The sequence below is a fragment of the Microcebus murinus genome, chromosome 15, assembly GCF_040939455.1.
Source record: "Microcebus murinus isolate Inina chromosome 15, M.murinus_Inina_mat1.0, whole genome shotgun sequence".
NCBI classification, from domain to species: Eukaryota; Metazoa; Chordata; class Mammalia; order Primates; family Cheirogaleidae; genus Microcebus; species Microcebus murinus.
In genome coordinates this window covers 3218916-3235073 of record NC_134118.1, presented here as the reverse complement: position 1 = coordinate 3235073, position 16158 = coordinate 3218916, and the positions used below count along the sequence as shown (strand labels likewise).

The 16158-nt window shown below is 41.1% G+C and overlaps 1 pseudogene; it reads right to left on the bottom strand.

The window, feature by feature from the left end:
• Positions 1-4079: 4079 nt before the first annotated feature.
• LOC105873523 (acylglycerol kinase, mitochondrial pseudogene) lies at positions 4080-12972 on the bottom strand (annotated as a pseudogene).
• Positions 12973-16158: the final 3186 nt, after the last annotated feature.

Sequence of the window (16158 nt, the reverse complement as noted above, 5' to 3'; positions counted from 1 at the left end):
GTCTTTTCTATCTAGTCAGAGCAATAAATAGTAATTACAACACAAGCTGTTCTATTGTGTTGGGCAGTAATTATATCTTTATGTTTCACATCATCATCTCCAAAAACTCTACCCTTCATTTCACAGCAGTCTCCCTGCTCTGTTTCACAGTAAAATTGTTCTCCACTCAAATTTGATTAGCTCAAAGAAATGAGAGCAAACAGCAGCCAAATTCATGTGAATACATGAGAACCAAAGATTTTTGAGTACTGATTTAGTAAAATAGTATCTATTGAAACAAGCTTTATTAAACCGGAAATAATAGTTAGGAAACCTACATTAATGAAGAAGAAATTCTGGAATGAGGTCATTAAATATAACTAACTACATTTTAAATATAGATACAATGTATTTCCTGATTAATAGCAAGTAAACACCTAACCTATCTATCCTGAGTTCTGGTCTCTGTGAAAAACGTCAGTTGTAAGAGTCAAGATTCATAGGGCCGCAGGACAGAGAGACAGAGTCAGCGAGGCTGTAATTATCAAAAGGAGTTTTATTGTCTAGCTCAAGCTAGGGCCCAAGCCCCCAGAGTGCCAGCGCAGTGGCCTCTTCTTTGGGCAGGGATCCCCCCCCCTTGTGTGTTAGTGACCCTTTTATACCTAAGCTGTTTACACACTGATCATGCATCCGCCCCCACAGTGATTCTTACTTCATCCTGCCCCTGATAGGCTCCAACCTGTTCCAGGTCGTAGCTGAGAGACTCTGGTTTCCACGTTCTTTGTCTTTCTCCTCTGCATCCCATAATGTACTCAAAATGCCTTGCAGTTAGCAAGCAAGCAGTAAACAGAAGCTGGAAGGTGTCCATTGTCCTCATAGCCCAGTATCTTACACAGTAACAATTACAAAGAAGGTGTTTCAGATTGTCAGGCCCATTTTTAAAACAATGAATCCTTAACTCACTTTAGTCTTTCTTTTTATCAGACATTTCTGTTGGTAATCCATTTATGCCTCCACCCTTACAGTCTACGTTGCCCTTATTTTTATCTTTGGATTCTTGTATAGCATTTCTAGGCCATATATGATTGACAAAAGGGGAACTCAGAGAATGTATGGCTCCAGGAATTTTTTGCGAACCAGAGCAGAATTGGAATGACATACAAGAAACATACTATTGTCCCAGGCTTGAGCTCCTGCATGTGAGAGCAAGGTGGGGTGCATGGGGAGAGCGCACCAGGAGTGCAGGTGGCTGCGAGGTGCCCAGGGATGCAGAGGAGAACGGCACACAGGCTGGGGCTCCTCCAGTGCCCTCTGGGCTGGAGTCCAGGGAGAGCCCATCCCTGGCCCAAACTCCCAGCCCAGGCCCACCCCAGCCCTGCTAGCCAGCAACCACCAAGTCCAAAATCTCTCCAGCTTTATTTCTAAGAGTCAAAAACTGAAAACAATCTCCTTGATTTATGATGAATATGTTTTTCTACCTACTTCACACATAGAGCCAGGAAAATAATAAAGACTCCTTTACTGATACAATATGCTTGAGGAATGTTGGTTCCAGCGTTCTCACATATTGTTGATATTTCATAGTGAAATAAAGGGATATGAGTTACTTGTAGCAAGAATATTTTATAACTAGGGAATGGAAGGAAAATAAAAGCCCTGGGGATCTTGATAAACCATATGAATTTGCTAAAATCTTTTCATTGGTCCCTAAACTGCTTCACAGTCTTACATTAAGAACATCAAGGCAAAGGTTCTAGGGAATCTACCTGGGTGTGGCAGCCTGGTATAAATCATCCTTCTCAAAAGAAGACTGAATAATGGCCAGCAAACATATAAAAAAATGTTCAACATCTCTAATAATTAGAGAAATGCAAGTGAAAACCACAACGAGATATCACCTAACCCCAGTGAGACTGGTGTTTACCAAAAAATCCCCAAACAACAAGTGCTGGCGAGGATGTGGGGAGACAGGAACTCTTTTACACTGCTGGTGGGACTGCAAATTAGTGCAACCTCTCTGGAAAAGAATTTGGAGATATCTCAAAGAGCTAAAAATAGAAATACTATTTGATCCACCAATAGCACTATTAGGCATCTACCCAAAAGAGCAAAAGTCATTCTATAATAAAGACATCTGTACCTGAATGTTTATGGCAGCACAATTCACTATTGCAAAAATGTGGAAACAACCCAAGTGCCTGTCAATTCATCAGTGGATTATTAAAATTTGGTATATGTATATCATGGAATATTACTCAGTTATAAGAAATGACAGTGATCTAGCATCTGTTATATTTTCTTGGATAGAGCTTGAGCTCACCTTCCTAAGTGAAGTATCACAAGAATGGAAGAATAGGCTCCACATGTACTCGCCATCAAATTGGCACTGACTGATCAACACTATGGCGTTCACATGGTAGTAATATTCTCTAGGGATTAGGGGGTTGGGAATGGGTAAACTCACAACTAATGGATGTGGTGAGCATTGTAGGGGGGAAAAGGCACATTCCAAATCATGGTTTGGGTGTGGCAAAGTCATAACATATATCCAAAATGTTTGTATCCCATAACATCCTGAAATAAATAAAGTCTTTTTCTTAAGTCACTAAACCATTTTAATTAATTAATTAATTTTTAAATTTATTTCAAAGTATTACAGGGGTACAAATATTTTGGTGACATGGATGAACACTTTTATAATGCTTGAGTCGTGGTTATAAGTGTGTCTGTCACCGAGATAGTGTTCATTGTACCCATTACTCAGGTTTTCACCCATCCCCTTCTCCCCTCTCCCTCTGATTGATTTGTGTTTCATTTTACTTCCCTCTGTGCACATGTGTGCTCATGGGTTAGTTCCCATTTAATAGTGAGTACTCGTGTTTGTTTTTCCATTCTTTAGATACTTCACTTATGAAAATGGTCTCCTGTTCCATCCAAATTGTTACAAAAGGCATGAAGTCATCATTCTTCGTGGCTGAGTAGCAGTCCATGGTATACATCTACCACATTTTGTTAATCTACTTATGAATTAATGGGCACTTAGGTTGATTTCACACCTTTGCAATTGTGAATTGTACTGCAATAAACATTTGAGTGTAGGTATCTTTTTTTTTTAATTTTCTACTAAAGGACTAGTTCATTTATTTTTATATATGAATGAAGGGTGTCAAATTGGTATGGTATTTAAATTACACTGGATATGTTTAAAAGAGTGATGTAACAGTTATTTTAAAATAATATTTACATGATGCCAGAAAGTACATACTTTGGCAACTATTTAACATCCCATGAAAAATTTTAGGTATCAACTTAGATGTGTGAGGAAATACATGATTTTTCAAAATACATGAGCAGAATAGTTTAGGAGGTGACTGCTGTAAAACACTTTTTCCACATAAGGTTGAGGGAGCACTGATAGAATCTCCTTAGGAAGAGTGGCCAGTTTTTAAGGCCCCATCCCCAGATTGAGTTACCAAGTTTTGAGTAGGCCCCAAGTAAAACAGTTTTCAACATGCACCCCACGTGGTTCTCATGCAAGCTAGCATTTTATAGTATCTTAGCCATGGCTGAAGAGGGAAACCACCTCACATGTTTCTGGATTGAGGACAGAACTCAAACGAAAGCTAACAAGAACCGAGCTCACAAAGTAGCAGCACCCCTGGGGGAGCGTGGGAATAGGAAAGGGTAGCCGGGAAAGGCGGCACTGCCCCTGGAGTCCCTGGACAGTTTAACAGAGCAGGAACCGGGGAGCACAATCTGAGGAGCCTGCTCTCCACTGTGGTTGCACTTGGGGACAAAACAAAAGAAAGCCCTTTTCCATCCAATGAATGTGAGAACTACTTGAACCAGCCTGAGGAAAACCAGTGTTTAGGAGGGTTGACTGTTAACACCAAAATAAAAGCATGCGCTAGCGAAGCTGAGTGTCAAGCGGTGGCAGAGCACACCTTGGGAAGCACTGCTGGAGGGAGGCGGAGGGGTACTTGCCACGAAATGCCCTTGGGATCCTCTGACAGCACTGCTGGGACAGCTGAGCCACCTGTTCCCTTTTGGTCCCGCTGGTGGCCTGAAATCCAGCCTCGGAGCACCCGCTCACTGGGCTGTGCTCTGCAGTCCCCGCTCCCTCTTCCTAGGGTCACAGAAGAACTGCAGCTTTCTGGGGAGCAGCTCTACCTACACAGGCATCGCTTCATACTCCTCACTGTCAATGCTGAAAGAGCCCCCTGTTCCCTCAGGCAGAAGCAAGGCACACTGGCTGGCCTGGAGACACGTGGTGCCCTGGGCATGCAGCTTGGGGTCTCTCACCTTTTTACTTCCTATAGTTATAAAGTCTCCTTTGCTGACAGCGTCGGGTTCAATGCAAGTGTTCATAAAGTCTTCTTTACTTGTCAGATCAAGCTGACCATTCCGTGTTGCGATGGACAGTTCAATAGTTGACAGCTGCACTTCTTTCCAGACCTCTGGGCTCACCTCTTGAGAGGGGGCATCCTGTGGTTTTGCCAGCCTTCATAATATTCTCCTATACAAGGAAGGTCGGGGAGAGGTCTCTTCTGGTTCACTGGGAGATCTCTCTGTAGGTCCCGTGTACGAGATAGAGGCTTGATGAATCTGAGGCCACTCCTTAAGAGTGCTGAAAAAGTGGGCTGCTTTGGTTTTTAGAGGCCCAGGATGCCAGTAATTGCTGACTTTGACGCCAGCGTCTCTGAAGGATCCCATCGAAGGCCAGTCATTGCAAACACAGGTTGTTCCTTTTCACCCTTGATCTGGAGACATCAAGTGGAACAGCCTCTCCTTTCCCAATGGCAAGTGCAGCATCTGTAATATGCTGGACTTGTTTCCACTTTCGGCAGAGGGTATGACTCAAACTACTGGTCTGTCCCAGTGGAATAAATCCAATGGGAATCTTACTGAAGGTAGCCTCATCTGTTCTTCGAAGAACTCCAGTAACAACCTCCTGCAGGCTTCCCTCCCCTCCAGCAACAGTGATCACATCTGTGCTTTCCATCAATTCCAGGAGCTTCTTGGCTTGTCCCTCATAATCTGTCTTAATGACAGTCACATCCATGCCAGATAAATGCCAAATCAGGGCAGCATTTGTTTCAAATAGAGTCCTGGCTTTGCCTTTACAAGCTGCAGGACTGAGAAAGACAGTTGCTTCTTCACTTGCGCGTTGGGCGGAATGAGTTGATCGCCAAACACCTGAGCTCCTTGACAGGCCGCGCTCCTTAGCAGGCCATCAGTGTTTCCATAGAGCCAGTGGCCTCCCCACTCCGCCCGCTCCTAGGGGAGCGCTGCGCAGCCCTCGGGCCGGCTGGGTCGCCGCCAGCGAGCGCGGGCCGGAGGCGGGGCCCCGCGGCCGCCCGGTGCAGGTATCTTTTTGGTAAAATGACTTCTTTGCCTTTGGGTAGCTACATAGCAGTGGGATTGCTGGTTCAACAGGTAGGTCTACTTTCAGGAATCTTCGTACTTTTTCCATAGAAGTTGTACCAATTTTCAGTCCCACCAACAGCGCATGGTAAGGACTTCTTTATTCCAGAATATGATGCAGGGATGCCTACCGCTAAAGCCCATAGCTGGAAGAGGGTCCTATTGAATGTGGGTAAGTGATACGGAGACACTCACAGAACACGGGAGATTGCCTCCTGGACCTCTGAGTAATGATTGCAAGCATTTGTACTCAGCATTAATCGCAGTGAGCACAGTGGGATGGCGTGCAGCATATACTATGATACCGCCACAATCCTAAACCTTTTCAGACGGGGCCATACAGTGAAAAGAACAACTGCCGAGTCAGGAAGACCTGAGTTCTGGTCCGAGCTCAGTGCCTCACAAAAAGAAATCACCTAATCGCTGTCTTCAGCACTTTCCTCCTTGAGGATCTGAAGTGGAGAATGTCAGTGCCAGTTATAAAACGCGGTCATTCCGACCGCTCAGCGTAAACACCTACAATCTTCAAAGCAGCCGCACAGAAAGGGACGTCTCACACGTGTCCATGTTCAGGACTACTTTATTACAACTACACAAAATAGTCTAGATGCAGAGAAACCATATTTAAAATCTATGAATACAGTTAGTTATGTATTTTAATTTCATCCTTTTCAGTAGCATGTATTTTATTTCCTCAAAAGTACGTTTCCTGGCTATCACACGTCTGCTGCAAGAGGTTTCTCTAACACCTCCTGCAGTCCAAGGGGCGCAGAGAACTCTAGAAGTGAACAGACCCAGAGTCACAGGCGTCCCTGCTGGGATGGATAATCTATCACATGATGTGCCCTCATCTAAGCCTCTTTCTCTCTCATTGCTCCGCACGGTTTACTCCTTAGCTCCACCACCTGGCACAGTGAGCCTTCTGGGAAGAGAGTGACTTTCCAGTTGGAACATCAGTATTTCTTGCCTTGCCCAGGGCCTCACACCCCAGACCCCGGACTGTGTTTCTATACGCCTCTGCCCTTTAGTGACATTCACTGACCATCCGACTTTTCTTGCTCCTGTCGAGGCCCCTGAACCCCCTTTAATGGAAACAAAGTGTGTTCAATGATGGCTGAAGGAACAGCGACCAAAAATGGGACCCTAGTCACTAACCTATTAGAAAACTTACTACAAACCAAAGAATTAGCTGTTCTCAAAAGCAAAGCTGGTGACAAAGATGCTAAAACTGATGCTTCCCAAGAAATGTCTTCTCCACCACCTACACACTTCCCCTGCTCAGCCTTCTTTAGAGAAAGAATCTCTTTTATTTTCTTTTAAATGGAGATATCTTTCTTCACAAGATTATGATGAGAAAGAAATTATTTGTGCATTTTGAAACCACTTAAGCCTTGTATAAATGCGTTTTTTTGGGGATCTCTACTGGTTCCTTGGTAGAGCATTAGAAAAATAACAAGTAGGTCCTTATCGGTAAAAGTCTGGGGATCCTTAATCTAATGTCAATATTATCTGAGGCCCAAGGAGGGCCTGGATTTTCCCTCCCCATGGCTAGTCTGGGGCAAGCCCCTGAGGGTTTGGGTGAGAGCTCATTGCTGGACTAGACTAGTGTCCAGGGGTCCAAGTTCAAATTCATGCTTTCTTTCAGATCAAATGTCACAATCCACAAATACTCTAAAGGACTGAAAGAAAGGGAACCCCAAAAGATGGTGAGGAGAAAACCAAGATGCAAGGAGAGAGAGGGTCTGCTTGTTGCCAGGGCTGGAACGTTAGAGTCAGAGAGGGAGGTTGGTGGCTGGAATGATGATGCATCTCATACAGTGGAAGGGCAATGGAGAGCAGGAGCTCGCCATCCTGAGGGAAAGTGGGGCCCAGGGAAAGGGGCCAAACACATGAATTTTAGTTCCAACCCCACAACTCCTGGCTTGGAGACAGAATCTCTACTTGAGGAACTTAAGACATAGCTGCTCACATCCAAGACAGAAAAAGCTAATTGGAAAGAGGTTGGATATTTTAGCCACTTACATGGGTTTTGGAGACACCCAGATGACCACTTGGTGTCTTCTTGGTCTGTCCCCCAGAATTCAATCCATAGTCTCCATGAGATTACACGTAATGGCAAACACATCTTAAAGGCCTCCTTCAAATTATCGGTAGAGCAAGTTATGTCTTTTACGTGAACTAGTGAGTTTTATTTCTGTGTATTTGACTGACCCACAGTTAAAATTTTAGAATTGAAGCTCTTTATTTGTGTCTGTCTCTGTGTTTGTCTGTGAGTGTGTAATTCCATACTTCTGGATGGTATAACCACATTAGTTTATAAAATTCCTTAAAGAGCTCTATTCTGATTGGTTTAGAGATAAATATTTATACAAATTGAATATTCCTAAAATTCCTAGAATTAAGGAAACTGAACTTCCAAAATCTTCATATGCTTAAAAAAGCATTCTTATAGAAACTAATCTCAGAATATTTTAAATCCAAATTTATATAATGTAGGTAAATATTTAGCAAACAAGACTAGTTTGATATTGTTTTAATAAAAGTAGCTATTGCTTCTGAATTATCAACATTGAATATAACATAGGCATACATTTCATTCTACTTGAAAATGCCCTTCCTAAATTTATAAAGATTTTCTGATCAAATCAACTACCATTATATCTATTAGATGTTTTAGATTATGAAAAATGTAAATTTGTACTTAACCACATTGAATCATTATTCTGAACAACTTTATTTCAGTAGTAATTATGATATGTATTATAAAGATAGTTTCCAAGTTCTTAAAACCTTGGAGTTATGCTAACTTGAGTTTAATACATATTCATAAGATAACTAGGTTATTTCTAAACAAGATAGAATACTGAAAATTAATTACTAAATATGATTTTAAGATTACATGCTTTTTGCCTCTCATTTTCACTTGGCACAGACAGACTTTTTATTGTGACATTTTATATTAATTCTGGTATCTGTCTTTTAAGATGCCTCATCTTCAGGTCTCTAAAACATCAGATCTTTGCCACTGCCTCTCAACAGATCATTCAAATGATTTTTCAGGAACAACAACAAACACAAGATTATATCTAAGATCCTTCTTCACCCCACTCAGAAGGTTTGACTGCCTCTGAGCTGTTCAGCAACAAATAATATTCATTTGTCTTAAATAAAAGTGAGGTTTCACAGCACTAAATTTTAACTGTGCACTGTGGTCCCACAAAACTGGGAAATCCTGCCCCCCTCCTTTTGTTTTCTGAAAATTTCCCGTGCTTTTGTGTTCCCAGAAAGAGCTTCCCACAAAGAACTACCTTTCTACACATGAATTAGATAAGACTCCTTGCCCATGATTTCTCAAGACTTCCATAGGAACTACAAATGTCTCCCTTGTTTAACCGCAACCAGGAAAAACACCAATGTTTCCCATTTTGCCTAAACCTGCCAGTAAGGCCAGACACTGTCTTCTCAACTTTCTGTTCTTTGTCTTATAAATGATTAGCCAAGATTAGAGCTGTTTATCCTTCTGAAGTTAGCCAAAGTGATACATTCCTGTTTATTTCTAACTGAGAATTCCCCTGATTGCAAAATGACTCTGACTGTAAATCACCCCACACCTGTAACTTGTATACATCACCATATAAAAGTCCTAAGGCAAAACCACTCTGTTGAGACACTCTGATTTTAATATCTAGGGTGCTCTTATTGCAATTGTTTGAATAAAATTAGTGAATAGGGATTCTTTTCCCCAGTATATGCTTTGGTCTGCTTTGTCAAAATCAGATGGCTATATGAGGATGGTTTTATATCTGAGTTCTCAGTCCTGTTCCATTGGTCTGTGTCTCTGTTCTTGTGCCAATACCATGCTGTTTTCGTTTCTATAGCCTTGTAGTATAGCTTGAAGTCTGGTGCTGGGAAAATTGGATAACCACATGTAAAAGACTGAAACAGTATCTGCACCTCACAAAAAATGAACTTACAGTGGATAACAGACTTAAATCTAAGGCATGAAACGATACGAATTTTAGAAGAAAATGTCAGAAAAATTCTTATAGGCATCAGCCTAGGCAAAGAATTTATGAAGAAGACCCCAAAGGCAATCACAGCAACAACAAAAATAAATAAATGAGACCTGATCAAATTAAAAAGCTTCTGCACAGCCAAGGAAACTATCACTAGAATGAATAGACAACCTACAGAATGGGAGAAAATATTTGCTCTCTACACATCCAATAAAGGGCTGATAACTATAATCTGTATAGAACTCAGGAAAATTAACAAGAAAAAATCAAACAATCCATTAAAAAGTGGGTAAAGGACATGAACAGAACCTTTTCCAAAGAAGATTGACTAATGGCTAACAAGCATATGAATTATTGTTCAACACCTCTAATCATCGGAGAAATATAAATCAAAACCACAGTGAGGTATCACTGAACTCCAGAGAGAATGGCTTTTATCAAAAAGTCCCAAAACAACAGATATTGGCATGGATGTTGAGAGATAGGAACATTCATATACTGCTGGTAAAGATGTAGAAACAATCCAAGTTCCCATCAATACATTAGTGGATTAATAAAGTGTAGTATAGGTGTACCATGGAGTACTACTCAGCCCTAAAAAAATGGTGATATAGCACCTCTAGTATTATCCTGGATAGAGCTGGAGCCCATTCTTCAACTGAAGTATCACAGGAATGGAAAAACAATCACCACATGTGTTCACCATTAAATTGGCACTAATTGATAAACACTTACATGCACATATGCAAGTAACATTCATTGGGTGTAGGGCAGGTGGGAGGGGGCAGTGGGGATGGGTAAATTCACACCTAATGGGGGCAGTGTGCATTGTTTGGAGGATGGCCACACTTGTAGCTCTGACTCAGGCAGTGCAAAAGCAATATATGTAACCAAAGAAAATGTCTCTTTGTTCATTTTTTGTCTTCAGTAACATGAATGAAGACATATTTATTTGTTGATTTATGTGGGCAAGTTCTGTTGCATACATGAAGGGAGCAAACAAAACTATGGGCACAGCTGAATCAAGGTCCTGAAAAAATCTTAATAACTATATAGCCAAATTAGGAACAATGTGGACAGAATCACTTGGAATGAGGGTGGAGGAACTACCCTAATGTGTTTATTTGTCCAGGAGATTTTACTTTCCTTTTAAGAAATTAAGAACTGAGATCACAAGATATGTCATTAATTTATTAAGGGACAGCTTTGTAATTAAATAATTATGCTTTCAGAATATAATGACTTCCTACCATGTCCCCAGCACTAGCTGTGGTGGCATTTACAGACATGAATTTGACAGAATCATGTCCTCTTTAAGTGAACCACCCTTGCAGGAGGAGCCACTATTCACATTTTAATTCACTTCTGAAATTCATTACAACCTCCAGCCTGGCCGACCTTCTCCTTGTTCTCAGTTTTCCCACTTCCTCTGCCTCTTCAGGCTTCTGTCTGCACCTAGGCTTGTGTCCCCCTTAGCCCATCCATTCATTAAATGATGCAGTTTGGTCCTCCACTTCCAGCTGTGACCTCAGCAACCTCAGGGCTGTGTATTCCAGGATCATCTTTTCTTTCTGTCTTCACACCACAAATTCTGTCAAGGATCTTCTTGCCATTCAGTTTTACTGATGTGAAAACTGAGGCACAGAGAGATTAAGCAACTTGCCCACATTTTGAGAGTGGCAAAACCAGATGTAAACCCAGGCAGAAATTTATTCACAGAAACACAGTCTATGTAGATAAATGTAATTTCAGTATAACTCATGCCATTATTAATTTTATACCTCCTAGGAAATACATGAACCCTCAAAATACAGTTCTTTGAATTCCACTTTTTCCCCTCCCATCCATGTAATCTCAAACATAACTACCTTTGCACCTCTTTCCACAAAATTATTCTTCCCTCAGCCTTCCAGGGACTAGAACACCTCTCTCCCAGGTTTCTACTGATTGTATAACTTACTTCATCTCATTCAACAAGTCCTTTCCTTCCCCACTTTACCTACTTTGATTCTCTCTCGGCAAAGTTCAGTTGCCTATCTTGGGATACTATTTTGTAAAGCAAATGAAGGGAGAATAGAGTGTGGAAACATGAAGTCCACTCAAATGTGAACAAACAGAGGCTATTTATGCAGAGATTGCTGTAGAAAGGGAGGCAGCCACCATCACTTGAGTTTGGCAGGGACCCAAAGGCAAGCAGGTAGTGGAAAACTTCATAGTAAAAAAAGAGTGTCTTATTTTGTTTTGTGTTGCTATAACAGACCACCTAAGACTGGTTGATTCATTAAGAGCAGAAATTTATTTTCTCACAGTTCTAGAGACTGGGAATTCCAAGATCAAGGTGCTGAAAAGTTCCATGTCAGGTGAGGTCTCAGTCTCCACTTCAAAGATTGTGTTTGAGTGCTGCATCCTGCAGAGGGGAGGAACACTGCTCCTCACATGGCAGAAGGAGAGAGAGAGAGAAGAGGGGGGGGAAGGGAGGGACAGAGACCACACCCAGAGCCATTTTATACCATTTAACTGTTCATAAGGGTGGAGGCACCTCTCACTAGGCCTCCCTCCCAACACCGTTGCCTCGGGGATTGAGCTTCAACATGAGTTTGGGAGGGACAAAAACATTGGCACCATAGCAGGAAGGCTTCACGTGTGCTCTGATTTGGGTTGTTCCTCCAGCAAAAGGAAGCTGGGGTGGGCAAATAGAAGTAGGGTGCCCTCTGTGATGGATGGGGGAAGCAGATTTGCCCCCTTCTGGTTGATCCTGAATTGGAATCAGGGGCAAAAACAGGAAAGCTGACTGATGTCCACTGACCGAGTCTGCACTCTCTGGACTGGCTGCTGCAGAGGTGGTGGGTCAGAGTCCTATTATCATACCTGGTCTGGCCATTGTTCTCAAGAGACTTGAATATTCATATGTGAATAATTTATTTCTCATCATAGAATTAATGCAGTTAATTCTCCAATAAATATTAATGTAATTGGAACAGGGTGAAGGGAACAATTGAGAAGGGGCTGCATCACCCTATTATAATATTAGCCAATAGGAGTTTCCAGAAAATTGGCATCTACCATGTTTCCCTGAAAATAAGACAGAGTCTTATATTTATTTTTCCTCAAGAAGACACCCTAGGGTTTATTTTCAGGGGATGTGTTATTTTTTTTAAGTACGGTACAACAATCTACATTTATTCAAATATAGGTAAGTTGTCTTCTTCTGGAACATCATCATAACTCTTCAAACCCCAAATTCCATCCTGAATTTCTTGCGATTCTATTTCCTTTAGAACCATTGGTCCCAATCTCTCATGTTGAGCAATAGAGCTCTCGTGGGACAGGTGAGAAGGGCTGCTCGTCTTCTTTACCGCCCCATGAAATGCATGGGTTGTGCAGATACGCTGCATAAATACTCCCATCACTAGGTCTTATTTTTGGGGTAGGGCTTATATTGCACAAATGCTTAGAAAGTTCTGCTAGGGCTTATTTTATGGGTAGGTCTTATTTTTGGGGAAACACAGTACACACTCTCTGTTATGTTTGCCCACTTTGATCTTACCTTCATTCTGGAAATTTTCTGTGTTACTCTGTACTCCCCTAGTTCTCCATGTGCCTACCTAGCCTGTCCCTTGCCATCTTCTCTGGCTCTTACAGACCTGAAATTCAGCTGTTGCCCAGGTTATACCCTTGGTTCCCCCTGTGTGAATCCAAAGTTCCCATAGAAAAGATCGGAAATCAGGGGCATTAGTATTCTCCAGAACTGCAGTTAAAAACATTACACTTATACTAAAAATTACCTTTGAAACTCTGGAGGTAAATAATTTCATACCTGAAAATAGATTCCCAGTTCAGTTTACCTCCCCTGAACACTTCATCAGAAAGACACTGGAGTGGGGGGTCCATGGAACAGATAGGAAGACCAAGGACCCACGGAAATGGGGGCTCAACATGAGATGTTGGAGGGGGTCTCCCACTGATGGGGAAGGAAGACTCCAAGATGACAACTGTACCACAGGCGCTGAGATAAACTGCTAACTAGGCACAGGGACTCAGAGGGCTTGAGGAGAGACTTCCCAAGGAAGATGATTATCTGAGACGTTTTCATGAATGGAGAAGAAATTTATGCTTAAAGGAGAATATTTGGGGGTGGAATAATGATGGTTACCTGAGAAATTAAGCAAAGAAGACTACTGCCACCTACAGAATCCCTTGTCCCCCCCAAAATGAATTCTGTATGTTCCAATATTTCATCACTTTCTCTTATTAAATAGGGTGAGTGAAATTGCCATTGAGTTGATCCAGGCCTCAGAGGGAATGATTCTAATGGTCTGTAACCTGGAGAAAACCCCGAGCAGTGATCCTCATGAGAGATGCTCGCTCTTCTTCCTGTTTTCATCTTACCGACTTGTACAGTGATCATCATGTCCAAGGTAACTACTTAAAACTGTTGGTACTGCTGCATGAATATTGCTTCACAGTAATAAACCTTTCAAATACGTATGTATAGGGTAAAGATATGCTGTATATTCCCATTATTTTTGTCCCAAAATACAAAAGAAAGAAAAACACTGTTTAAGTCATGATCATCTTTAACCACCTATACAATGCCCACTGTCCTATCCTGTGAAGTTGGTAAAAAGACTTCCAAAATTGTGTTGGTTCAATCCTGAGTTGTATTAAAAACACAATAACGGCCGGGCGTGGTGGCTCACACCTGTAATCCTAGCACTCTGGGAGGCCAAGGTGGGCGCATTGCTCGAGGTCAGGAGTTCGAAACTAGCCTGAGCAAGAGTGAGACCCTGTCTCTACTAAAAATAGAAAGAAATTAATTGGCTAACTAATATATATAGAAAAAATTAGCTGGGCATGGTGGCGCATGCCTGTAGTCCAGCTTCTCAGGAGGCTGAGGCAGTAGGATTGCTTGAGCCCAGGAGTTTGAGGTTGCTGTGAGCTAGGCTGATGCCATAGCACTCACTCTAGCCTGGGCAACAGAGCAAGACTCTGTCTCAAAACAAAAACAAAAACAAACAAACAAAAAACACCCCACAATAGCCACTGATAATGTCAGTATAAAGAGCTTTTCTTTATTCAGGACTATATAATATTAATACATTCATCAATTCCACGATCTAGGTTCTCATAATTCCTATTTTATAGACAAACTAAAAGTTTTCAAAATGCTAAATAAATTTTATCAAGTAAAAAAATGAGTACTTAAACCTATTTTCTGCCTCTCTGAACATCTTTGATTTTTCTTTCAATCACTTGAAAAGAAGAAAAATAGAGGTAATCATATGGTTGTTTGATGAAGATGAAACAAAAACATGAGACCAAATAATGTGACAGATGCTACAACAAATAGAATGAACTAAACAAATTTAAGGTCATGTATACATTCTAAGTGGCACAAAGTTAAAATCAGCAAGCATACAGAACAATGACAACTGAGAAAAAAGAGGAAGATAATACTTTATGAAATATATATGTCACTTAAGGATGGAGAAACAATTTTTTTAAATTTTAAAAACATAACATTCCCCAATAGATCTTCTTTGCTATTTCTTTTTTATTGTCTTTTATACTTTTGGAATAATTTTAAAATAGCAGCAAGGATATCTATTGTTATTTTTCTGTAACTTTTCATCAAAAATTTATGTTACTATGCCCTTAGAGACATTTATTTTATTCTTTGAGTTATAATACAGTAGTAGGTTGTGTGTTTTGTGGCTCAAGTTTTAAACTTGTCTAGTTTAATCTTTGTTTGGGATTTAAACTATTCAGTCTCTGTCCTAAGTAAAGAATGCTGAATGACTCTTTTCCCTGTAACTGCCTGTTGCTCTCTGAATTTCATGCTGGTTCCTTTTCCTGTGACCTCAGTTCACTGATGGGCTCGAGAGAACATTCATTTCATTTCCAGAAATGCTCTTTCTAGCTCTCTACATTTCTGAAGTCAGTAGTTAAACCTTTGGAATCTGTCAGAAGTACCTTTTCATTTATCTGTAAAAAGTGTCTCAGAAAAATTTCTGGTAAAACATGATCCAAGAGCTCACATGAGAATAATAGATATTTAATTACAATACAATTTCTGGCTCATTGGTTCTACATGATTTGATGGGTTTTTTTGATCCATGCTGGTGTCATTAAAGGAAATAAAAATAGACTATTTCTTAGTGGCACTTCCATCCTCTCTCTTTGTATCATGTTCCTGTGCGTCACTTTACAAAACCTATTGTTCACATAAGGACCACAACTCCACCCTATAAATCATGCTTTCTTTCTATATAGCAATATGCTCACTTCATGCTTTGTCCTCAGTTGGAAAATAAAATGAATTATTAGAAACAGAAAGCTATTACTCCCATACAGCATAGCAAACAAGAAAAGGAAAAGTTCATGCAATTACCTCCATCCATCAGACCTCATGCAAAGGTCTGTGAATACTGTAGCTGAGTAATTAGTGGGCGCTGCCCTATGCACACAGATGCTAGTACAATGGGACTGGCTGCTGAGAAGAGAAAGCCTTTATTGCAAGTCAACTTGCAAGGGACAAAAGAAAACTCTGAAATCTGTTTCCCTGAACAGGGCAGGGCTGGGGGGTGGGGCTGGATTTGGTTTTATAAGCATAGGGTAATGAGGTGTGATCTGATTGGATCTGGCAATGAGGTGATGCTAGGGATGAATCTGATTGGATCCTGGATCCTGCTATATGGTGTCTACTTCTTAATTCACTCCTGGCTCCTCAGTCCAAGCA